Source organism: Drosophila miranda, chromosome 4 (genome assembly GCF_003369915.1).
Source record: "Drosophila miranda strain MSH22 chromosome 4, D.miranda_PacBio2.1, whole genome shotgun sequence".
In the NCBI taxonomy this organism is placed as follows: Eukaryota; Metazoa; Arthropoda; class Insecta; order Diptera; family Drosophilidae; genus Drosophila; species Drosophila miranda.
In genome coordinates, this window is record NC_046677.1 from 2,615,432 (window position 1) to 2,640,997 (window position 25,566).

The 25,566-nt window shown below is 42.1% G+C and overlaps 1 protein-coding gene, 1 long non-coding RNA gene and 1 pseudogene across 6 annotated transcripts in view; 2 read left to right on the forward strand and 1 right to left on the reverse strand.

Annotated features, from left to right (window-relative positions):
• Positions 1 to 25,566, forward strand: part of LOC117188775 (NPC intracellular cholesterol transporter 1) — a 250,321-nt gene that overhangs the window by 184,221 nt on the left and 40,534 nt on the right. The gene's annotated exons all lie outside the window — the stretch shown is intronic.
• Positions 14,430 to 23,220, reverse strand: LOC117188779. The gene is made up of 3 exons (XR_004472838.1): positions 22,720 to 23,220; positions 22,473 to 22,647; positions 14,430 to 14,943 (listed from the first exon to the last, which is right to left on the reverse strand). It is a non-coding gene; the product is annotated as an uncharacterized LOC117188779 (long non-coding RNA).
• Positions 18,253 to 19,666, forward strand: LOC117188776 (annotated as a pseudogene).

Sequence of the window (25,566 nt, forward strand, 5' to 3'; positions counted from 1 at the left end):
ATATAGCTCGTTTTCTAGAACGTAATAATTGTTTTGCGTTAGGTCAGTGAGGATGTTATTATCTTCATCTGGATATGGGACAATTTTAAGTATAGGAATATTTCTGATCTCTCGTGGGATGTTGGAAATTATTAGTATTTCGTTAGTCTGTTTTCAACCAGGTAGATGTTTTGATATTTAATAATTTCTCTGAATCGATGTGTTTCAGGTAATCCTGCCTCAATAATTTTGGATTAAAGATCCCTAATCTTGTTAGCTGCATGCCTAATTCAATATCCTCTATGTACTCTGTAAAATGTTGAAGGTTAAATATTAATATCTCTAGTTGCTTATTTCTATCATTATCCTTGTTTAATTTATTGACAACTTCTATGCCAGAATTTACTGCTTGAATTACTAAGTTTAATTCGTTAGCTTGAACACTGTGGCTAGCCAGATTGTTTATTTTCCCTTCTAATTCGACTTTATCATCTTGATCTAATGTTCCAAATAGATATTTATATACTGTGCCTACTGCATTTATAAGGCCTCTTTTGTTTCTTTTGGCTATTTTGATGCCGTTGAATTCACGTTGCAATTTCTCGACTAAATATTGATCATGGATTTCGTTATTAAATTGGGTTGCCTGTTCTAGTAAACTCTGATATGTTTCATCTGTTCTTGTTATATTAATTGTTAGTATTCATAATTAATGGGTATGTTAATGGTATTTGTTTTGAATATGAGATATCCATTCCTTGAGTTGATGGGATCTATCTCTATATTCTGTCCGGAAGACTGTAGGACGGTGAACATTAGTAAGATTATAATCTTAATCATGTTGTAGCTCCGGATTCCCAGTACTCTCTTCGGGTACTCTGCAATTATCGTATTTACTTTTATTAGATTTTTTCTTTTTTTTGAATTTCGTTTTATAGTGGGTGATTTTCCTCCCTCTATTTTTCTCTTCAAAGTGCTTTTCGTCTACCTGCCTAATTTCCCCTGTTCTTTTAAACGGGTTGGTTGTTTTTGTTTTAACTAGGGGTGCATTCTTGAAGCGTGTGTCTACTTCAAAGTCGATTCTATCGTTATTCAAATGATTGATCTTCCTAACTTTATTCAGTTGAGTGTTATAATCTGGTAGTCCGGCGTACAGGAAGATATCAGCTGGGGATCTTTTTGTAGTATTATGAACCGTTTTATGGTTATAAGTGTATAGAATTAACTCGAATTTTGTGAGCTTGTTTTCTATGTTATCCTCACTTGAAATGATTCTTAATTTTTCATTGATCGTTTTATGTAGTCGTTCTACATCAGAAACTCCGTTTTTACTGGTGGTGATTTCGATTTTCACATTTTCCGCATTCAACCATGCTTGCAATGCTGCGCACATAAAGGCTGAATCTTTGTCGGCTTTAATTCCCTGTGGCTTGCCCATTTCGTTAAAGACTTTTATGATGGCTCTCTTGGTTTCTAACCAGTCACGACTCTTAACTTCTACAAGGGTAGCGAATTTAGAATATACATCAATGCATGATAGGAATTGTTGATTGCCTACCAAATAGAAATCCATGACATACTTTTCTCTGATATTTTGTATTTCAGGGGTGATTTCGAAGGTTAGATTGGTGTTACGATGCTCAGTTTTAGCAACGTTGCACGTAGAACACTCATTGATAATATTTTGGATTAACTTTTGATAATCGGGGTAGTAGAATTTTCCTTTAAACCAATTAGTGGTCTTTTCGATACCTGGGTGAAGTAGCTCTTTATGATTATTCAATATTTGTTCTTTGAATTCGGAGTAGTTGGGAATATTTATGAGTTTGGTACTGGATTTAATCAGTTTAGTCAAGTGATTGGGACTGATTATCTCCAGGAATACCCTTTGGAACAGTGGGAAGTCTATTTCATTATGGAAATATAATGCACTCTTTTTGGTACACACATATTCCTTTATTATATCTTTTGCTAATGACTCTGTCATTACAGTATATGTGATTTTTATCAGTATCTTGTGGAAATAGTGGGATGTTTCTACCTTATCCTCATTACCTTTAATCAGTTCTATTTGCCTATTATAGTAATTGATTGGTCTCTCTGTAAGTGGAATATAATTTGTATTATCTTCTTGCGCGCTATGGACCGTTGCACAATCACTATTAATGGTTTCCCCGAGTAGGTTTTCGTTAATCTTTACTCTTGATAGCGCATCGGCTACATGGTTCTCCTTTCCGGGTAAATATTTTATTTTGAATTCAAATTCATTTAATTTGATCTTCCATCGTTGTAGCTTCATATTTGGTTCCTTGAGGTTATTCAACCAAATCAAGGGTTTGTGATCACTCAATATCTCAAACGTTCTACCAAACAGGTATGATCTGAAATACTTAGTTGCCCAAACTATAGCTAGTAATTCCTTTTCTATTGCTGAATAATTGATTTCGTGTTCGTTTAAGGTTCTACTTGCATAGCAGATTGGTTTGTGGTCTTGCGACAACACTGCTCCTAATGCAATGTTACTTGCATCGGTTGTTACCGTGAACATTCTGTTGAAATCTGGGAATGCGAGGATGGGGTCTGAGGTGATAAGTACTTTCAATTTTTCGAAGGCCTCGACGTATTTTTCCTCTGTTGGGTCTATGACTGCTCGTTTCTTTAATTTGAGTGTCATAGGTTTTGCTATATTAGCGAAGTTGGGAATGAATTTCCTATAGAATCCACATAAACCTATGAATGATTTTATTTTTGTGGTTGTATTGGGTATTGGGAAGTTTATTATGGCAGATATTTTCTTTGGATTAGGAACTATGCCGTTAGTTGTTACTACATGGCCTAGGAATTCCGTTTCTTTCTTCAGGAATTCACACTTATCCATTTGTAGCTTTAAGTTGGCGTCTCTCAACTTTCCAAATACTCTCCTTAGTGACAACAGGTGTTCTTCCAATGAAGTGGAAAATATAATGATGTCGTCTAAGTATACGAGGCAATCTTTGAAGATTAACTCTTCTAGCAGATTGTTCATACATCTTTGGAAGGTAGCGGGGGCAGTGGTTAGCCCAAAGGGCTTACGAGTGAACTCGTAATGACCATGCTTCGTGGAGAAAGCTGTTTTTGGGATTGAGCTAGGTTCCATAGGTATTTTCTTTGTCCGCTTTGGCTTTCCCTAGATCGTTTGACTGGCTGATTTGGTGCACTGCTACCTGCCTGTGTCTGATTGATTTGATAGTTTGTGGGATTCTGTACTCTGCCATGGTTTAAGGAATTTCTAAATTCGTTAAATAATCCTTTATTATTTACGGCATTATTTCCTGAATTATTTCGATTCGATCCATGATTATTTCTGGAAGTACTTGGGTTTTGATTGTTATAATCGTTACTACTATAGCGAGGGTAATAAGTTCCAACATTCCTACGATTGTTATTTCCGTTTCTTGAATGTTCGTGACTCTTGTTATCAGTTACGAAATTTTCGTAGATTCCTAGCTCTTGAGCTGATTTTTCTAGATTAGCCATAGTAGAAATGTCTTTCTTTGCTAAAATGATGAACAGTTTATTGGGTAGAGCATCTTCTATGGTATGTCTGGTGGCATTTGCCAGAGCGTTTTTAAAGATTATCTTATTTTCTGGGCTAGTCTCCAGATTTAGTTTACTTACTATAACATTTGACTTAATTTCTAGTTCCTCTACGAACTTACGAATATTCCCATTGAATTTGGTGTCGTGTAGTTGTTGTAGCAGCGTTTCGTATGGAGTGTGGTTGTTGAATTTGCTGATTAGGGCTGCTTTTAGATCGGTCCAGGTGTTGGGTTGAAGGCTTTGTGATAAAAGTTGTGCTCGTCCGCACAGTTGACCCTCAGTGGCTCCGTACATGATGCTTTGTTGCCGGATGTCTTCTGTTGAGTACAATTCGGAGATGTACTCGATCCTACTTATGAACGAGCTTAGGCGTTCTTGGCATCCGTCGTATGGTGGAATTTGCCTGATTGACTTCAAGGCTTGGTTCAGGTGTATTTCTGTTAGCGGCATGTTGATTTCTTTTTATTTATTTACTTTTTTCCTAATATTAATTGAGTTCGATCGTGTGTAGATTCTTTGGCGGATCTCTTTAGTATTAGCGTTACTTTTTCTCTGATCACTGTAGGTTATTACGCACTGTAACTGTCACTACGCCAATTGATCGTCTTAAAAAAAGGGATTCACTTTTAACTGAGATCCTACCGGCTGCGCCAATTAAATATGCGACACTTCAGTTTACGTTTTAAAAAAAGGTTTTATTCTTCACTTAAACTTTAGCGTACATTGATTAGTTATTTCCCCGACGATGACTGAGGTCTGAAGTCTTGAACGGAATTAACTTTGGTTGAATTCTCCGACGGTGTCGCGATTGACGTTTGTCTTGAACAGAACTGAGTTGGCTTCTTAGATGCAGACTATTTATATTATGATGCTCGGTTTGGGATTCGGATTTGGATTCGGAGGCGTTGGCTTCGACTTCGGCTTCGGAGATGGAGTACGTGACTCGATCGATATGTGGGAAAGGCGGCTTTTGATGAAAGGCTTCTGCTGCGTATGATCGGTGTTGCATTACTTGGGGGTGGCTGAGAATAGGGCCTCTGATTGGTCAGCTAGGATGGTGTGATTCTTGAGAATCGATTCGTAATTGATCTCTGAAGAGTGGCGTGATTCTGGTGCGGCTGGATTCTAGTGCGGCTGGATTCTAGGGCGGCATCTATTGTTTTATGTTCAACTTCCAGTTTAGGGTGTTTGTTAACATTGCCTGCAATCGGCTGCGCGTGGTCCATTTCGAGCGTGAGATTGTTTATGAGGGTTCGAAGCTGAGGGTGTCGTATTGTTTATAGTATTGTGGGTGCAGGGTAATAGACATAGACAAGGGTATGCGGAGCATGGACTATAGATATGTCACTTTATATATATATATATATTTGTATATATATGAATGCGACTGCATGTTGGCTTCGTTGTTTTCAGCATTCAGTTGTACGAGTTAGAATGAAGGAGTACGCAAAACGAAATGAATGCTTATAACATAGCATTCCAATTACCCAAAATTTGACTGCGCATTCATTCGTCGCTGGGACATGTTCTTCTTTTCTTTACGCACAGCAAATTAACAACAATTGAAAGGCCTTTGCTGGCACTGTTGTCAAAACAGCTATATTATAGCTGGTGTTTGAGATGCCAAGCTTTTTTGCCACCTATTTATTTCCAAATTAAAACAACAAAACTTCGTTAAACTTTATAATATTTATTTATACAAGCGGCTTAGCTGAAGCCGATTGCTTGCTCTTTTGCCCGGCCAGATAAATTTTTAGGAGAGAGGTCGATATTCAACCAATGCAGCGAAAGATTAGCATAGAACTAAAAATAGTCGTCGGCGGCAGATCAAAGTAATTGCCGAAGTGGCGGCTGCAGAGAGTCATTTTAGCGAGAGAGCGCAGCAGCGCAATGCATAGGCGGCTCACTCTGCTTATTCGTCTATTGTCTTAAGTGACAATAACAATGCTTAAATTTATGGTCATTCTACGGCGGCTGGCCCGAACAGCTATGTAGCTCTAAAAAACTGATTTTAGTCGGAAATCTGAATATTTAAATTAAAAAATCATTAAATTAAAAAATTAAATTAAAATTAAAATTGAAACCATAAGCAAAACTTGCACCAAAGAAAGCTATTTTTCATTTAACCACAAATACATCTATTTTTCTTCTCAAAAGTTTTGGGTGAGCCCCAAAAGTAACTGCAAAAAAATAGAATGTATTCGAATGAGTTCGAAAAGAGCTCCTCACTCAATGCATTAAATTCGTGCCAAGTCGTTTGAATGTTGAAGTAATTTTGCCTATTGTAAATTCGAATTCCGATTTTTTGCCATTCATGCAGACCTCTAATCCGCACCCAGTGACCTAATGGTTTGGCGAAGTTGAAGCTTCATCAGGCACAGCAGGCACGTTTGAACACCTATAGTTATTAATGCAGTAGACAGTACTAACTGCTCAACTGCAAAAACACAGAAAGCCTTTCGAGAAGAGCATGCATTGAGTGCGAGATAAATAAATGCATTTGCTTGGCTTTCCAGTTGACCTGAGATCATCAAAGCGACAGAGATGATCGATTTTTAGACTCTTTAGATGCAACTCTTCGACTGAAATCTGAAAGACGAGACGGTACCAACAGTAATTTATCATTGTGTCTCTCATGCCATCTCTGTGTTTGCAGCACGGTTACCAAATTTAATATTTTACGAATATATCCAAGTCTTCAGGGTCAGGACATGATCTTCAAACCATCGCGATCGTTGTTCACTGTCTTACAGGTGCCGTACAAGTACTCGATCTGCTCAAGCCCTCCTAATAGCATATAGTAGTGACACTACTACACTCCAAATAAACCCTGTTTTTATCTGCGGGCAGTGCAATGTCGTTTACAGAGTCCGCAACAACATCAATGTTTGCAAACACCTAAAAGCGGGACGACGATTTCAAAGAAAAACACGCGTAATATCTATGAGTAGGTTGCTAATGCCGGCAAACCGATGGAAAATGTTGCTGATTATAGCTCCTTCTCGGGTTTGCTGACTGCCAAACTCTCTTGAGCCAGATTGACTTTGCCGTTCCATCTAGACCTACCCGTACTTATAGGCCAATCCGCTTACCCATATGTAACATATTTTATATGCGATAGTGTTGTGTTGCTCATGAGTGAGTGAACAAAAAAGAGTTGTTCACTTAAGTGAGCAACTGAACATGTTCCTTCCAAGTTGTTCTTTGTTGTTCACTTGTTCTTTTTTGTTCACTTGTTCTTTTTTGTTCACTTGCTCTTTTTTCTTCACTTGTTATTTGTTGTTCACTTGTTCATTTTTACTCACTTGTTCTCTACTCACTTTTTACGCAATTTTGCTCCTCAAAGGGCATTTTGCGATCTGGCAGCTTTGCTTATATTTGCGTTTACTTCACACTTTTTATATTACGGGCAAAGCTGTTTACCATTTTGAAAAATTCACTATGTCGCTTATTCGGAAGTATAGTGAGATTTGGAACCATTTCGAGGAAGTTGGACGCCAGGAAGCCAAGTGCAAGTATTGTAAATCTATTTTGAGTTGCAAATCTCAAAGCAACTTAAGCCGCCATTTAAAGAGCAAGCACCCGGCGTCTATGGAGCCCGTTATCCGGCAAAATACCGATGGCCCGATTTTTGTGTAAAGTGCGCAACCAAGGGTCATCACGCCTTGCGCTTGGTCGAAGAACCAGAATTTAAAAAATTTATTCACGATGTGTCGCACGCCCCAAACTATAAGCTTCCGACGAGGAAAACATTAACCAGCTCCTTGATTCCCAAAATTCGTGACGAGTACACTGGGACGATAATAGAAGAACTACGTGCGGCCACAGCGGTGTGCTTAACTACAGACGGTTGGACATCTATAACCAACGAAAGTTATCTGGCTGTCACAGTACATTTTATCGATGAGGAATCAACGATGCTGACCTCCTATACAATTGCTTGTCAGGCCTTTGAAGCGTCGCACACTGCTGCGAATCTGTGCAGCTTTTTGGAAAAAATTGTGACTGAATGGGATCTCAAAAACAAAGTCGCAGCAATAGCATCCGATAATGCACACAACATGGCTCTTGCTATTAGAACCGGCAATTGGAGTCATATACGGTGTTTTGCTCATACCCTAAATCTAATTGTCCAAAAAGCTCTAGATAAAATGAGCAGTGTGCGCAGAAAAGCTAAAGCTATAAGCGAATATTTTCATCGCAGCTCATCAGGCTTAAAAAAGCTTAAAGATATGCAAGCGCTGCTTAAGTTGGCTGACCTCAAACTAACACAGGATGTGCCAACACGTTGGAACTCAACGTACAAAATGTTTGAACGGCTGTCTATCCTGAAGGAGGCAGTCGTGGCAGCTCTGTCAACAAGGACAGATTTAATTTTGTCACCAGAAGACTGGGATGTCATTGATGGAGTGCTTCCCGTATTAAAGCCATTTTATGAAGTTACAGAAGAGATCTCAGCTGAAAAAAACGTAACATTGTCAAAAATAATTGCTTTGACTGGATTACTTCAAAGAAAAATGGCTCAAATATATCCAACAGTTAAAAATAACCTAGTTGCCGAAGTAATCAATGAAATCATAAACGAGATCGACGGCAGGTTTAACGATTTCGAGGCTAATATTTTGTATGCGGAGAGCACTGTTCTGGATCCCAGGTTCAAAGGAAGCGATTTAAATCTGCGGAGGCCTTTAAAAAGTCAGTAGTAGTAGTAGCGGATATCAACAAAAAATTGGCTCAAGCGATACGGTCACTCCCTGAACCTCCACAAGAAGCTATAAGCAACAAAAAACAAGAAGAGGACACAATATGGGCTGAATTTGATACCACTTTTCAGCAAGTAAGCCAACCCACCAACAATACGGCAGCATCCATAAGAGAAATGGATAAGTACCTGGCTGAGGAGTACATCAGCCGAAAAGATGATCCATTGGTATGGTGGAATCAGCGGAAAGCGCAATACTCGCTACTTTATAACTATATGCTGAAGCGCCTCTGCTTAGTCGCCACCTCAGTGCCATGCGAGCGCATCAAGTGCAGGCGAAACCATACGTAAAAGGCGCTCCCTTTTAAAGTCAACAACCTTTGAAAATTTAATTTTTTTTGCATAACAACATGTAAATCGGAAGTGAGTTCAACCTAATTTGTACTTGATTGCTTGTTTGCTTGATTAACATTTTTTTCTCTTATAGCGCTAAAATGAAGAAAACGAAAAGTATAAGAATTCCTATGAAAGGATCTCCTTTTTTTTAAGTTAGTATAAGAATTCCTATGAAAGGATCTCCTTATTTCTATGTTAGTATAAGAATTCCTATGAAAGGATCTCCTTATTTTTATGTTAGTATAACAATTCCTATGAAAGGAAATAAAAAGTTTGTTTTTTTGTTATATAAATTTTTTTTTTTTTTTAGTTTTAAATGTTTGATTAATATTGAAATGTAACGTATTTTATTTGTGTAAATGTCTGTGGTGCTTAGGGTTCTGTGCATGAATAGTGAACAACTAAGCAAGTCAGCAACTGAGCAAGTCAGCAACTGAGCAAGTGAGCAACTGAGCAAGTGAGCAACTGAGCAAGTGAACAACTGAGCAATCTAAGAGAGCAAGTGAGCAAGTGAGCAATATGAGTGAGTTGACTCACTTACTAAAAAAGAACAAGTGAACATGTTCACCAAAATCAGCAATGTTTACCCAACACTAATATGCGACAACTATAACTTCTCTGTCATATCTATCCCCCCTATGTCAGAACAATCCCCTAAGCTAATAGAATGTAATATTTACAATCACCAAAATTTAACAAACTTTTAACTTATCTTCTTTCCTCCTTAGCTCCATTATTAGCAGATAATTGTTAATTAAAAAAAAAAATTAATAGATCTCAACTTTGATATTTTAGGTGTTTCTTACCTACGAATACTGTAGAATTTTGCGTGAATAAGTTATGTTGGTGTAAATATCGGGCCCTTATTAACTAATTAGTTTTAACTAATTCAGGAGTCCTAATGTATGCTGTTGATGTCAAGCTATGTTTTTCCTATGTCGATCCTGTGTCCCCGTTATTCGTTCAATCGGATCTCTACGCTCTTTCCTCTTAAAATTTTCAAATGCAACGTCGTGACCTTCCATCGCAATTGGCCTTACCATTTTCACTTCAAAATTAATAACATTTCCTGGGAACGCCTATACAAAGTTTCTTTGGACGTTGGACGTTGACATGCAATGACTGCATCTTTCAAGAGGCGATGCAGTTACTGCACCGTCAAGTGGCCCGTGTGACACCAGCAGAAGGCTGTTACGCGCGGATCCCAGGCAAACCGCAGCCCTCCTCCCGCCCAACCGACCGAGGGGCGCTACCGCATGACGCGCGGTGCGTAGCCGAACCAAACGCGAACATGCAAGAAAGATAGCTATTAGACTAACATTCGAGGAAAATTAGTACTAAACTTACTAAGAAACTAAGCATGCAATCAAAATACAAATACCACTACAGTTACTAATTAATAGAAAGGTGTGTAAGGATTAATAATTTAATAAGAGGAAGAGAATTAGTGGTGGATATAATATGGTAGAGGGAATTATAATCCGAGCATAAGACCCTAAACGGTTCATGTAAGGAATAATTCGATCTACAAAGTGGAAGGAACAACGGTATAAAATTTCTAGTCAGTCTAATAGGAATCGTGAAGTTTATGCGGCTCAACAGATCAGGGCTGTCTATGTCACCCCTGATCAAGTTGTGCATAAATATCACACCAAGCATTTTTCTACGGTTATTTAAGGATGGGAGGTTTACTAATAGTAGTCTACTAGAGTAAGATGGGAGTCTTACACCCGCATCCCAGTTAAGGCCCCGCAGAGCAAAGAGTAAAAAGTTTTTCTGTACTGATTCTATACGGTCCTGGTGTACTTTGTACTGAGGGCACCATACACAGGAGCCGTATTCTAAGATCGGACGAACAAGGGCGTATAGAGAGTCTTTGTTATATAGGGGTCTTCAAATTCTTTTTACCACCTCTTTATAAACCCAAGCAGGCCCATGGCCTTATTTACAATGGTAGAAACGTGTTTAGAAAACTTTAACTTGGGGTCTAGCATAACACCCAGATCATCCACCAGGGTAATTCTCTCAAGAGAACCACTAAATGGGGTATAGGGAGCCAACAAAGGGCTAGAACGATGAAATGTCATAACTTTCCATTTCAAGGTATTAAGGTGTAACAAGTTTGCACAACACCAAGACTGAAAGTTATTGAGATCGGATTGCAAGCGAGAATGAAATGAATTGTCCTTATACTGGACACAGAGTTTAACATCATCCGCATACATAAGTACTCGAGAGTATGTTTATAGATGGCAGCCCTGTGGTACTCCCGAAGAAACCTTTACTGGTAAAGAGAGGGAGTTTTTGAAGAGGATTCTTTGAGTCCTGGAACAAAGATAGCTAGAAATCCATCTCAGGAGGTTGGGCGGAATCCCTAAAAGGTCAAGTTTATGCGCTAAAAGGGAATGGTTTACAGAGTCGAATGCTTTACTAAAATCGGTGTAAATAACATCCGTCTGTAAGTTACTTTGAAAGCCTTTAATAATGAAAGAGGTAAACCCTAACAAGTTCGTGGTGGTTGATCGCCGCCTTATAAATCCATGCTGAGTTGGAGATATAAGTGACTTGCAGAGATGTTGCAAGTGCGGAGTTAGAACCTTCTCAAACATTTTGGGATAGCGGATAACTTTGCTATACCTCTATAATTTTTTGCGTCAGACTTGCTACCTTTTTTATGGAGAGGAATTATAAACGATTCCTTCCAGATCGGGGAGAAGCAAGAAGAATCAATGGATAGGGTGAATTGTTTAAACGAGGGTCCACACAGAGCGTGCGCAGTACCTGAGTACACAACCTGGAACCCCGTCTGGACCCGGTAAAAACACCGGCTTAACTACTCGAAGATCATGAAGTAAAGAAAATTCATTTAACAAGGGACTGAGAATGCCATTCGACATCGGTAAACCGTATGGGTACGGATGACCAGAGAAGCTTTCCTCAGAATAGGTGGTTTGGAAAAATTGGGCAAAAAGATCGGCAATTGCCTGATCATTATTTGCCGACGTATTACAAAATGATAGCGAGGATGGGTGTGCGGACGTTCTACGCTTACTGTTTACGAGCAGTAAAACTGTTTAGGGTACTGAGAAAAACATATCCTGCATCGAGATAGGTAGTTCTTATAGCATTGTGCATTAAGAACTGAAAAGTTTGACCGAGCTGTTACATAGAGAGAGTGAGAAGTAGAAGAACCAACTTCTTGAAATTTTTTATAAAGTCTTTATTTTAATATTTTTAGGCTGGACAAGAAAGCGGGACACAAGAATCAAAAAATGTGCCAAGAGCATTGTAAAAAATGTTTGTGCCTTTTATGACATCAGTGCACAAGTACAAAGCGGACCAATTAAAATCCCTAATTAGATTATTAAGCTTCGCAAACTCGTCTTTACGAAAGCAACAGACACATTCAGGTAGCCTACTCGACCGATCCAATACAGTTGGTCCTATATCTAGCGACACTTCGAAAGTAGAATGGTAGGCATCTTCAGCTATAGTGAGCGGAAGATCAAGCAATCGACCCAAGGAATTTTTCACATGGTTGACTTGAGGCAGGGACAGGTCAAGCAAGCCGTCATCAAAGTCATGTCGTGACATGGGCACTAGGTTACTAGACTCGTTTACCGAAGACCAAACTGTTCCTGTCAAGTTGAAGTCACCAAGAACTATCATATGATCTTTATCTGATAGCGAGGAAGAGACAGCAGTTAAAGCGGACAAATGCTGCTCATAAATAGAGATATCCGAAGAAGGTGGAATATACGAGCAAGTAATGAATATAGTGAAAGCGGGAAGAATCAGTTTTACACACAGGAATTCCAGTTCCGGTTGAACCTGGACTGTGAAGTGTTCCGACGTGAAGATAGAGTCCACTGCAATCAGAACCCCTCCTGCACGTGGAGACGAACCGTCCTTTCTAAAAGTTGTGTACCGACCTGCCAAAACCTCGGAACTAAGAAGGTCCGGCTTTAACCAGGTTTCAGTAAACACAATAACGTGGGAAGCAAATGCAACACTATCCCGGAAAAGAATGCTGAGCTTACTACGCAAGCCTCTTACATTCTGATAGGTTACTAAAAGAGAAGTTAGTTTTTTGGAAAGGTGAAAGCAAGACGGGAAGTTGAGGAAGAGGAAGTTGAGGTTGAGGGTGGCACACTGGAAAGATTTGTAAGGGATATGGGGATCCTATTCCTCTTCTTAGCCTTAAACTCCTTCACCACCAAATGCTCCGGCCAAAATTTGGCGGAGCAAATGGTGTCAAATTGAGTTGGGGAGATGCTTATCTTAAACGAGGCTATCTCCCTGGCATAAGAGAAGTTGAATTTCTCCACCTTTAAACCCACGGCTTTTATTTTGCTTTGAATAAAAGCAACTACATCATTAGATGTGAGGTCAGGGGCCAGCCGTGAAACAAAAACTTGTCGTTTTGGTGGGACTCCCACCAGTGGCTTAGGCACCACAGGCCTAGTACCTGTGGTGGCAATATCCGGAGGGCCGGAACGTCTGGTGGGATTCGGATAGACGGGACAACTAGCGAACTTGCGGACCCCACGGACACGGACGCTGCAGACGTACTTGGCTGCACGTTCTCCGAAGCGATGAATTCGGCTGCTGAATCTGCATCGCCAGCAGTTGTCGATGCCTTTGGAGTGGCAAACGAGATCAACTGCTGCACTCTTGTAGTGGTCGGAGTCAGTTTTTCGGCAGCGAACGGCTGAGTGACGGGTAGCACTTGCAGATCCCGCGGAGTGACCCTTTTAAATTGAGCCAAATCGAGACTCCATGGCTAGGAGCAGATCGTACTGCTTTTTAAAGCCAACGGTCAGCTCCTTAAAGCCCTTCCGCGTCTGCCTCATAAATATGACCATTTCAGTCTTAACCGCACGGCATGCCTCGCAACTGTAGTGCAAACCATTACGCTTTGAAATGGCATCACTTACGAGGCCAGAAAATCCAGCGCATTTTGCGTGCACTACGCTGTCGCAGAGCCAGCAGGGGATAATCGGCTGATCGTTGGTGATCTGCTTATTGAATGATTTTTTGGCACATACAACAGAAAACTCCATAATAAGAAATTTGAACAAAATTAGAATCAAATAACAGACAAACGCTAATAGGAGGAGAGGAGAACAATTGCAGCAGCAGCTAATGAGAGAGAGAGAGAGAGAGAACTACTGAACAGAAAATTACGAGAGCGAGAGAGAAAGAACAGTTTAGGTGATAGGGAGAGAGTGATAACACAATAAAAGCTACCAGACGAGAGCGGACTGCAATGCAATGTAATGCGTACTCACTCACTGCAACAACACAAACACGACAAGCCGACGCCGAAAAATAAAAAGTTAAATAATGTTTTAACACAAATCAAAAGGCATGCACTCGCGGAATAGAATAGGTTTCTAGATTGTTGGCTGGTTAGGAAGTTAATTAAAGTTTATTTAGGAAAACACCGGCTGTTTATTCAAAACAAAAGGAAAAAATGCGGAGCGCAAAACAAAAACGCGTCTGATCACTACGAAAGAGAACGAACGATAACCATTGATGTGGTATGAAATAGTGCGGTCCTGGTGGAATAATATAGGCTGTTGAAGACGTAAGACCGAGCTTGACGTTCTTTCAGACTTCTAAGCTCTAACGATAAGAATCGGCACTTAGCCACTTCGAAGATCCACGCCTATGGGGATCAGATTTGAAGGGCCGGCGAACTTCTAAATGCCCTGAACTCAAATTGGACACGTTTTTACAAAATGGTCCTGACAAGCAATTTGTTCTGCTTAATATTTTACTATGTTTTTATTTTCTGGAACAGTATCTAACAAGGCCTCCCAACTCCATGTCTTCTTTTGACGAAGCTGCGAGATAACACGCAGCTTCTTATTGTTGTTGCTTGCTTCGTCCAGAAACTACCCATCCCAGGAGAGTTTTCTCTCCATTATTGAGTCTGCCCGTTGCACAACAACTCGAAAAATGAGTCTGCGCCAAGCAACATATCGATCTATTGAGGTCGATGGAACGCTGGACCTGCCATCTCTACGTTCGCCGAAATTTTCCACTTGTTATCAGGCTGCTGGTTCGTAATGCTCCTGAGAACCCAACAATATTGTCCTGACCTTGAGAGTCTGAACTCTGATTTGCATTCGAAGCGCCATATCTGTGCAATAGTGTGTCCCTTGCGAAGTCGAACCGCTCCAACACAGGTATCGCCCCAATATATGCACACTGGTATCCATCCATAGACGACCTGGTGTTTTTATTGCTGGTCGAAGACATGTTGAGCTCTTTCTTTGAAGCTGTGTAATATAACGTTATATATATACAGTTATACCCGATACTAAGTCAGTATGGCTCTCCTCCGGCAGACGCCACTAATATTAAACGACACGACAAAGAGTGCGTGCGAGAGAGACAGAAAATAGTCTGAGCGTGACGTCACGCGCTGCGTAGCCACTGCAAATTGATTTGTTTCCTTTGGCTATAAAAATGATCTGATCTGATCCAGATTCAGCAATCAGATAGATAGATATGGTTGTTATCTATTATTATGCGTTTTTAGTTTTCTCGAATCTGCAATATTGTGCAAGCAACAGATTTTCGTCCTTTGTGTAGGTGGAAGGGGGTTGGGCGAAATTTTGAGAAATACGTTTTATAGTGAGATCTAACAGGAGTGCGGATACTAAATTTGGTTACTCTAGCGTTAATAGTCTTTGAGATTTTTGAATATCCCCAGATTTTCGTCCTTTGCGGGGGCGGAAGGGGGTGTGGCGAAATTTTGAAACAAACTCGTCTCGGTACGATATATTAGGAGTGTGGATACCAAATTTGGTTGCTCTAGCTTTTGTAGTCTCTGAGATCTAGGCGCTAATGTTTTACTCTAAAGCCGCCTATGCTACGTGTGTGTTAGAGAGAGACAGGGCGAGAAAAAATGAAATTGTTTTCTTGATGCTGGCTATAATAATAATACGATCCAATTCAGATTCTGCAGTCTAAAAGATATGGTCATTCTCTACGATTCTGCGTTTTTGGTTTTCTCATATCTCTAAAATTGTGGATGCCACAGATTTTCGTCCTTTGTGGGGGCGGAAGTGGGCGGGGCGAAGTTTTGAAATATTTTTGTAGCAGTGACATATCACAGAAGTCTGGATACAAAACATCGTTGCTCTGGCTCTTATAGTCTTTGAGCACTAGGCGCTGAAGGGGACGGACAGACGGACGGACGGACAGACGGACAGACGGACGGACGGACAGACGGACAGACAGACATGGCTCAATCGACTCGGCTATTGATGATCAAGAATATATATACTTTATGGGGTCGGAAACGATTCCTTCTGGACGTTACACACATCCATTTTCACCACAAATCTAATATACCCCAATACTCATTTTGAGTATCGGGTATAAAAAACAGAATCCCGTGACTCTACAGGGAGCTAACTCCGAAGACAACAATATGCCTATTCCTAGCATACACGGAAAATAAACGGCACAAGCATACATAGGGCGTACCAGAAGGTACCAGGGGCTTTCGTATGTCAGTTCCAAAAAGGTCGCTGGCGTGAAGTTTGGAGATGGTAGTCGACCCACACGATTCTTTACCCAATTACCATTATTTTCAGTTGTGAGAAGGTTCTAGAAATCCTTATACTTCTCACCCTACCCTATTACGTCACCATGTCACTAGGAAATTATAAGTCTATTCCGTATTTATTGCTAACATAACTTCAGTATATTTTTTGGTACTCGAAACTAGGCACTCTACCACATAATCAGGAAACAACTAGCAAACACCAGTTTTCCTACCAAATATAACAAAAGTATTTAATTTTGACCAGTAGGCACATCAATGAGAGCAAACAAAATTAATGGAATTGAAAAATGTGGCTTAATCTATAAAGGATATAGAGAGAAAAGTTATAGATACATATATGTTTATATAAACGAGAGTGTATATGAATAGGAAATAGAATATAAGAAATAATGAAATTAATATTCGGAAGGTTTCGTTTTTCTACTATTAATTTTTTTTTCTCTATGACCCCTATGCACCGCAATGGTATGGGTGCAGAACTTTGGAGGGTGGGCTGCCGATCGTAGCCAGGGCCCTATGGGCGAAACAGAAACAAAACCACGAGGGCTAAGAAAAAAACAAATTTTTACCCACAGAGGAACCCTTGAAACTACCGTTTTTCCTACTTTTCCACGGAGACACGAGTGTTGTTCACTTCTGTCCGAGGTGCGGGACGCACAGGTTTTCAGAAAACTTGGTGGCGAGTTTCTTGCACATGGTCGTTTTTTGTAAATATATATTTGTTCCCAAAGCGGAGAAAATCAACTGTTGCTTAAATACGATCTAAAAGATCTAAACGCTCCGCTTGGAAAGCTCCTCTGCGATGCGCTGCACAGTACTTGCGAAAGCTTAGCTCAGCTGTTCCCTATGTCAAGCTTGCATGCACCCACCCCAACTATGCATGCGATATCCCCAAGCACCATAGCAATAACCTTCCATGGATCTGGACTGTCCAGTTTTTGCTTAATCGGACCAGCAGGGCAAAAACTTCATAATTCAGCTGCTCCTTATATTTCGATTTTTTATATGAATCCACTTTCGACAACGCCAGATGTATGATCATGGCGTTAGCAACCTCTCGCTCGTCTCCTAATAGTAAAAGCTACTCGAAAATTGCTGACACGGAATTTATAACTAATCGGAAAGAAGAGGTGGAATGCTTAGTCATGGCCGGGATATCAAACAACTGGTTAGGCGTATCGAAATATATTAAGAAGCACTTGTAGTAATACAGCCCCTTTAAACTTGCTAAAGCCTTTGAATAGTTTGCATCTGAAACTTTAAATGCCACTTTAGTTTCCAAGGCTTCATCGGACAAGCACGAAATGAGATGCCCGTTAGGTATACAATTTGGTCAGGTTTGCGCTTTCACACATCCCGCCCGCGGGTGGCTTCTTTTCACCAGTCTTTTGAGCCCTTTTGTTCTAATTATTAATTTTGGTTTTGATTATTTTGGTTTATTTAACTTTGATTAACTTAAACAAACGTTGGCTCAGTTTATTTCTAGTTTTATTCCAATTGAGGACAGAGGTAATTAAGAGCTTTTGCGGCAATAAAATGCTGGAATTAAATGCACTGCGATCAAACAGAATAATTTCGAACTAAAAGCGCATAAATTCTTTAACAATATCAACGCATAAACGGATTAGGTTTGACTCAAAACGCTTGACCGAAAGCACTTCGAACGGTTCTAAGCACACGCCACAAACAGCCAAGCTTTGGCTCGACGTATCAAGTTCGAACCACGTTCGACACGATAAAAAGCGTACGATGCGTACGGCAAACAAATGCTAATCGCGCGCAGAATTATGTCAGTTAAAACAACGTTTGACCCGAAGACAAAGCGGCAAACAATGTTTCATTTAATTCTCTTCCTCTTATTAAATTATTAATGCATGTCAACGTCCAGAAAAAAATTCCTCAAATTTAAGAGAATGACGTTTGAGAAGTCTTCCACACGAACGAACTGGGTAAGCAAACTGAGCGACGACGAAGACGAACGATGCTCCAATGTTTTAATTAACTCCCCTATTATAAGAGACCATCCTTAGCTACAGCTGTCGCACCCGCTTTTCGGAAACTGCATTTATTTTACAGAAATAATGCTGCACACTTCCATAAATTAGGATCTACAACAAAGTACGCGAGCAATATGGATGCAAAATTCTATAAACTAATTCTGCTGGGCGGAGCCGTACGCTTCTACTTCGTGCGTACACCTCTGGCGTAGCTCATCAGCGACCGGGTAGAGTTTGCTACACCTTTAAATTCCTTAAAGCGAATGAAGGAAGGCATATACCTGCTGGACCAGGGCATTGATCCATACAGTGGCAACCTAGTCCATGAGACCCCATTAGTGCTGAAGGCTTTGTCGGGACTGTTCCTAAACTTTCCCCAGTGGCTGCCATTAATCTACATAATGCTCGATTTGTTGACGGGGGCACTACTCTACAATTTGAGCGTACGCTTTGTGAAGCAAAAGCTGCAGAAACAGCGCCTGGAGCGAAAGAACTATGCCAAAGACACCGAACAACTGCAGTACAACGATGATGACAACTATGATATACCTGAGCTCGTACTGATTGCTTATCTCTTTAATCCTCTGACTGTGCTGAGCTGCATTGGCCTGACCTCGACAGTGCTGAGCAACCTGTTTCTAGCCCTATTCCTGTATTTCCTGACGAAAGGGCTTCTATTGCCGTGCATATTCCTGCTGGCCTTTGAGACTGTTCGTAGCTTCTACCCGATTGTGTTGATGGCTCCACTGCTATTGGTCTTTGCACGCCGCTCCTTCGGCGGTGGCGTCATCCTATCGGTTCTTTTTGCAGTTGCATGCCTCATTATAGCTGCTGCCAGCTATTTGGTTATGGACAGTTGGAGCTTCTTGGATGGAACCCTAGGATTTATCTTTTATTTCCGAGATCTCCAGCCAAATATTGGTCTGTTTTGGTATTTCTTTACCGAAATGTTTGAACATTTCCGCACCATGTTCTTAATCACATTCCAACTGAATGCCACAGTGCTGTACCTGGTGCCGCTCAGCCTTAAGCTGCGCAAGGAGCCATTGCTGCTGGCAACCGTACTAGTGGCCCTCATGGCTGTGTTTCGTGCGTATCCAAGCCTGGGAGATGTGGGCTTCTACCTGGCATTGCCACCTCTGTGGAAACGATGCTGGAAGTACATGGCCCATGGCTTTGTTGTCTTCACATTCTTCTTGGTGACCTTGTCCATGATGGGCACCCTCTGGCACTTGTGGATCTACGCGGGATCGGCCAATGCCAATTTCTATTTTGGAGCAACGCTGGCCTTCTCGACGGGTCAGATATTCCTCATCACGGACCTGCTGTTTGCGCACGTGAAGCGACAGTTCTGTTTGTATAATGGCCAGAAGATCATGATCGACGGAGAGGAGGCGCGCATACTCTTAAAATAAGCCAAAAGCTAATGGTCGCTTCTTGACACACGAACGAAACGCAAGCTGAGCGAGGCCAGCCGATAGGTATTTTCGCTATTATTTAAGCCGCTTCTTTAGCTTCTTTCATTCTGAGGGCGGAGAGTGTTCCCACCTTCTTTCCCATGAGATCTACGGGGAGGAGGTCCAGCACGGTATCCAGTTATGCATAGCTCTGCCATGCGTTGAACTCTACTGAGTATGTTGAGACAAGTTCATTAGGGCTGGCCACCATACTACCACTCCATAGAGCATGATTGGTCGTATGATGGCGTTGTATAGCCACTTTCCTCCATGTATAGAGGGCCACTGTGGCCTTCTTTACTCTATCCTCTATGCTTAGTATCCAATCGAGCTTTCTGTCGAAGATTAGGCCAACATACTTGGCATTGTTGCTAAAGGCTAGCGCTTGCCCACAGAGTTTTGGGGGAGTCAGTACCGGAACTTTGTACTTCTTAGTGAAGAGCACAAGTTGCGTTTTAGACGGGTTGACTCCCAACCCGCATTTGTCTGCCCATCTCGACATCTTCGTGAGAGTACTTGTCATGCACTCACACAACGTCTGCGAAAATTGTCCGGAGAATGCTATGGCAACATCGTCCGCATTCTCCACAACGCGTCAGCCACCCCCCTCTATCTCCCGTAGCAGTTCGTTGACTGGCGCGTTCCATAGGAGGGCCGAGAGGACTCCGCCCTGCGGTGTGACTCTGCTGACAAATCTGGTGGACGTTGACGTCCCCAGTGATGCCTCAACCGTCCTGCATTGTATCATCTGATCGATAAGGCTCACCGTCCGGAAGTCATCCCCCCGGTCCGTCAGTCCGCCAGTGATGGCGGTCGGAAGGATGTTATTAAAGGCGCCTTCTATGTCGAGGAAGGCAACCAAGTTGTACTCCTTAAAGTTAAGGGACGCTTCGATGATCGATGTGATCGAGTGTAGGGCCGTTTCGGTTGATCTTCCCTTCCGATAGGCATGCTGAGAGTCTGAGAACAGACTGTGCAGCCCCAGGAGCCGTTCCATCGCCTTCAGAAGGAAAGACGGTTCTGAAATCTTTTGGCGCATGGTGCGAGGGCTTGCCTGCCTTGGGAATGAAAACGACTTTGGTCTGAAGCCAGGTGTCAGGGATGCACCCGTGGGAGAAGATTCCCTCGTAAATTATTTTGAGCCAATTAATGGCTTTATGCCCCGCGTGAATCAGTTGGGCAGGGAAAATGCCGTCTGGCCCCGCGGACTTGTAAGTTTTTAAAGCTTTTGATCGTCCAGGATATGTTTTCCTGGCTTAGCAGGCTCTGGATGGCATTTAAGACGACAGAAGGAGGCTTGAAGTAGTTGGGTCTGTTTTCATCGCGGCCAGGGAAGTGAGAATTAAGGAGAAGATTTGGCGACTCATTGCTCGACGTAGTCCAAGACTGGTTGGCGTTCTTCAAGTAGCCCACGGTTGGAGTAGTCTTCAAGAGAACTCTACGCAGGCGCGAAGGCTCTAAGTTATTCCCGATTTCGCTACAGAACTTATACCAAGAGGCGCGTTTGGCTTTCCTAAGTTGTAGGTTGACAGACTGCCCTTGCAATCGGCCCAGTTTTGCTCAACGTTTTCAGCCTTAGATTTATTGAAGAGTCTTTCCGGAGGACCTCCAATTTCGGATTCCAGAGTAGATTTGTGGTGAAAATGGGTGTGTAACGTCCAGAAGGAATCGTTTCCGACCCCATAAAGTATATATATTCTTGATCAGCATCAATAGCCGAGTCGATTGAGCCCTGTCTGTCTGTCCGTCTGTCCGTCCGTCTGTCCGTCTGTCCCTCCCTATTAGCGCCTAGTGCTCAAAGACTATAAGAGCTAGAGCAACGATGTTTTGGATCCAGACTTCTGTGATGTGTCACTGCTACAAAAATATTTCAAAACTTCGCCCCGCCTACTTCCGCCCTCACAAAGGACGAAAATCTGTGGCATCCACAATTTTAAAGATATGAGAAAACCAAAAACGCAGAATCGTAGAGAATGACCAGTCTTTTAGACTGCAGAATCTGAATTGGATCGTATTATTATTATAGCCAGCATCAAGAAAACAATTTCATTTTTTCTCGCCCTGTCTCTCTCTAACACACACGTAGCATAAGCGGCTTTGCTTAGAGTAAAACATTAGCGCCTAGATCTCAGAGACTATAAAAGCTAGAGCAACCAAATTTGGTAACCACACTCCTAATATATCGGACCGAGACGAGTTTGTTTCAAAATTTCGCCACACCCCCTTTCGCCCCCGCAAAGGACGAAAATCTGGGGATATTTACCAATCTCAGAGACTATTAACGCTAGAGTAACCAAATTTGGTATCCGCACACCTGTTAGATCTCACTATAAAACGTATATCTCAAAATTTCGCCTCACCCCCTTCCGCCCCCCCAAAGGACGAAAGTCTGTGGCATCCACAATTTTGAAGATACGAGAAAACTAAAAACGCAGAATCATAGAGAATGACCATATCTATCCGGTTGGGGATCTGGATCAGATCAGATCATTTTTATAGCCAAAAGGAACAAATCAATTTGCAGTGGCTACGCAGCGCCCGACGACACGCTCAGACTGATTTTCTGTCTCTCTCGCACGCACTCTTTGTCGTGTCGTTTAATATTAGCGGCGTCTGCCGGAGGAGAGCCATACTGATTTAGTATCGGGTATAACTGTAGAGTTGCGGTGTCCGCAGCAACTCACAACGTTCCCCCTCGTTAATAATGAAGTTGGGGTCACTACCCCGATTTAATAAGACCATCTGAGTGGTCAGATGGTAACTGAAAAGATACTCACGCCTTTCGTTTGTGTCAGTGCTTCCCCACTGGCAGTGAAGTTCGTTGGCGTCGCACTCTACGATCAGGCCGGTGTCCTTGTCATCGCAATCTGGGGTTGGGTTAGTCGTGACCCATGTACGTGGAGCAGATCCGCAGTGAGCGCCCCTGGCCTTCGAGGCTCACTACTGTTTAGTCTTCATTGTTGAAATTTGGGATCGAAAATAAGTGAAACTCTCTTCTTGCTAGAATGCAGTTATTAATTTTACCTGCGGTGTCAGCTACGTACTATAGCTTATAGTCAGGAGTCCCCAGACCGGAGACTCTGTTTCCGAGGAGCAAGAGAGCAGCGCAATGGCTCCACCATTGGTTTGTCGTGGTCGCTTTCCGAGGAGTCGAGTTCCTCCCCGACCTCACGTCAGACACAGAGCCATCCAGGATGTCATCCGACACCACTGATGCTACGTCCGACACCGCAGGCTTGATCTCAATGCTAGGAGTCTCCCGGGGCTCCAGGTCTGGTTTCCCAGATGCGGTTGAAGAGGGATAGTATTTTCCATCCGGCACTTTAAGAGGAGTACCGAGCTCCTTTGCGGTGTTTTTGGTATTTATTTTCGATTTTGGCATTGTTGGTCCCACGAGTAGGCGGGAAGGGGTTAGTCACCCGTGCCCCGGGAAGCTCTATTTAAACTGGAGGACGGCAGGTATCCAGAGACCACATATTAGCGACCGAGCACCCCCTCGGCCATGCATCCCTCGGCATATGACAGTTTCACCTTTGATTGGGGTAATTTCACTGAGAGTTTTCTTTTCTCCGCCCGACTACAATTAGCCAGCATCCTGGCAGAGACATGACCGTACCAGGACCTGTTTCCAGACGCCCTCCCGGGGAGAGTATAGTTGCACTTCCACCGGTGTGTACAGTTACGGCGGGTGCGGCACAGTCGTCTCTGATTCAGGGCAAGCCACGAACCCGAGACGCCTGTGCCCCGTTCCGAGTTTACAGTTGTGACAAGCCGACACGTCATCCGCTTATCCCCTTGTAGCACCCGATGGCTGACGGCCTCTTCTAAGTTAATTTCAATTTATTTCTAATTTCAATATATTTATAATTTGAACTGCAGCATTGACCGCTGAATCGACAAATACATTTAATGGCAGCAGATCTTTTCCCTAAATGCTAGTTACTTTCTTGACAAATTGTTAAAAATTCGTTCAATTGTTTTTGACATAGGTTTCAAAGGTTGTCTGATTTGCTCTCTACACCAAGCACACGTAGTTGATAAGCTTTCCATCCTTTTCAATAAGCGAAAATATCTGCCACACACTGGTTGTGGCGTTTTCTGGTTTTATTAATTTAAAACTCGGGCTCGTAAACATAACTCTCTAACCTTTCGCTATCCCTTCGAATCTGTATCACAGTATATACCATCCCCCACAACAAATCGTATTAAACCGAAAAATATTTAAAAAACTAAAAAATTTCCAAAACGGCACAATCGTTTTTTGTCACGACGTGACATGAACAACCCCACCCCTAGTTCGGGACACATCTCTTAGAAATGACCGTTCAGATCGAATCGGACAAGAGAGTGGATCACATGCATTAAAAAGTGTGTCAAATACTTTGTTTCAAATGCCTTTCATAACGTCAGTGCACCTACAAAGAGAATTTTTAATCGTTTCACAAAGTTCCGGGTGTGTTTCAAGCAATACAAATTAACAGCGATATTTTAACACATTTTAAAGCATCATCAGCGTAACAACCATATGAAAACATGAATATTTTGTGAAAAACAGTAATTTTTGTTTTAAAAATTAGTTGTTTGGCGTTTAATTATTCTTAGGTATTTGCACAGGAATACCATTGCGTCGACACGAATAAAATATCCTCTAAAAAGTCTTTATTCTCTTTGTACAGTTATGGAAAAAATAATAGAAACGGCAGATTTATCTTCGTATTTTTCAACATTTTCTTCAGTGAATATTTTTTTCAAGGTACATAATTTTTATTGAACGTGTATACAGCAACGTATCAAAATATGTAGAACAAAAAAAAGAAAATTGCAAGGGTTTGGACCACCAACCACTACCATTTCGACCGTCACGACAGCTATCACGTCAACCACAACATCGGCTTCTTATTGTCGTCCAAGAAACGTCGTGGATCTGAGCTTTTAATCGATTCACACAAAAAGGGAAAACTTCGCCAAGTTACCCCCGCCCCTCATCCCGCGCCTCAAAGCAAACCCCATTGCGTGAAAAGGATCTCTCAACTGTTGCCCAGACTGCGGCGAGGGAGATGCCTAGGATTCAACATAACCCTTCTGCTGATGATGTCCCGTCCACCTCAGCTGCGGCTCAAGCAACTCAGGCTGAGACAACTCCCAAAAAACCACGAAAGCCTATGCCAATAGCCATCTCTGGTGTGCTGGACTTAACTGCCGTCGAGAATTCCCCTGAGCCCCCCGATCCCAGAGGAGGACTACGAATTCCGCACGGCACCCTTAGGGGACCTCCGTATTTACGCAAAGGACGTTGACACCCATAGAATGATAATTAGGATCCTAAATTCACTGCGGGTGCAGTACACCCATTTCTGCATCTCCGAGGACAGACACTTCAGGGTGGTGCCAAAAAATCTTGCAGCATCTACATTTGAGAAGTTGTGACATCGAGTGGTCAACTTGTACAACCCAAAGTCCAGGAGGAGCCCTTTCATCAGCGCTGATGGAGTCAGGCAGGAACCACCCAACCAAAACGTCTGGTTTATTGACCTCGCCGAGACCCCTAGCAACAAGGAAGCTCTCAGGATCGCTAGAGTCGGCAGACAACGGGTGCAAATGGAGCTGTCCCACAAAAACAACAGCGTGAGGAAGTGCTTCCGTTGCTTTGAATTTAACCACACGAAAAACTATTGTCTAAAGCGACCAGTGTGTGGCAGATGCGCCGAGGACCACTGGAGAGGTAGCCCCGAATGCAACGCCATTACCGAGGACGACCTCTCATGCTCAAACTGCAGTGAAAAGCATGCAGCATATGATCCTGCAAGATCTACGTCATGATGCTTGAAAATCGCCAATCCGCTGTGAAAATCTCTACGCAAAAACCAAGAT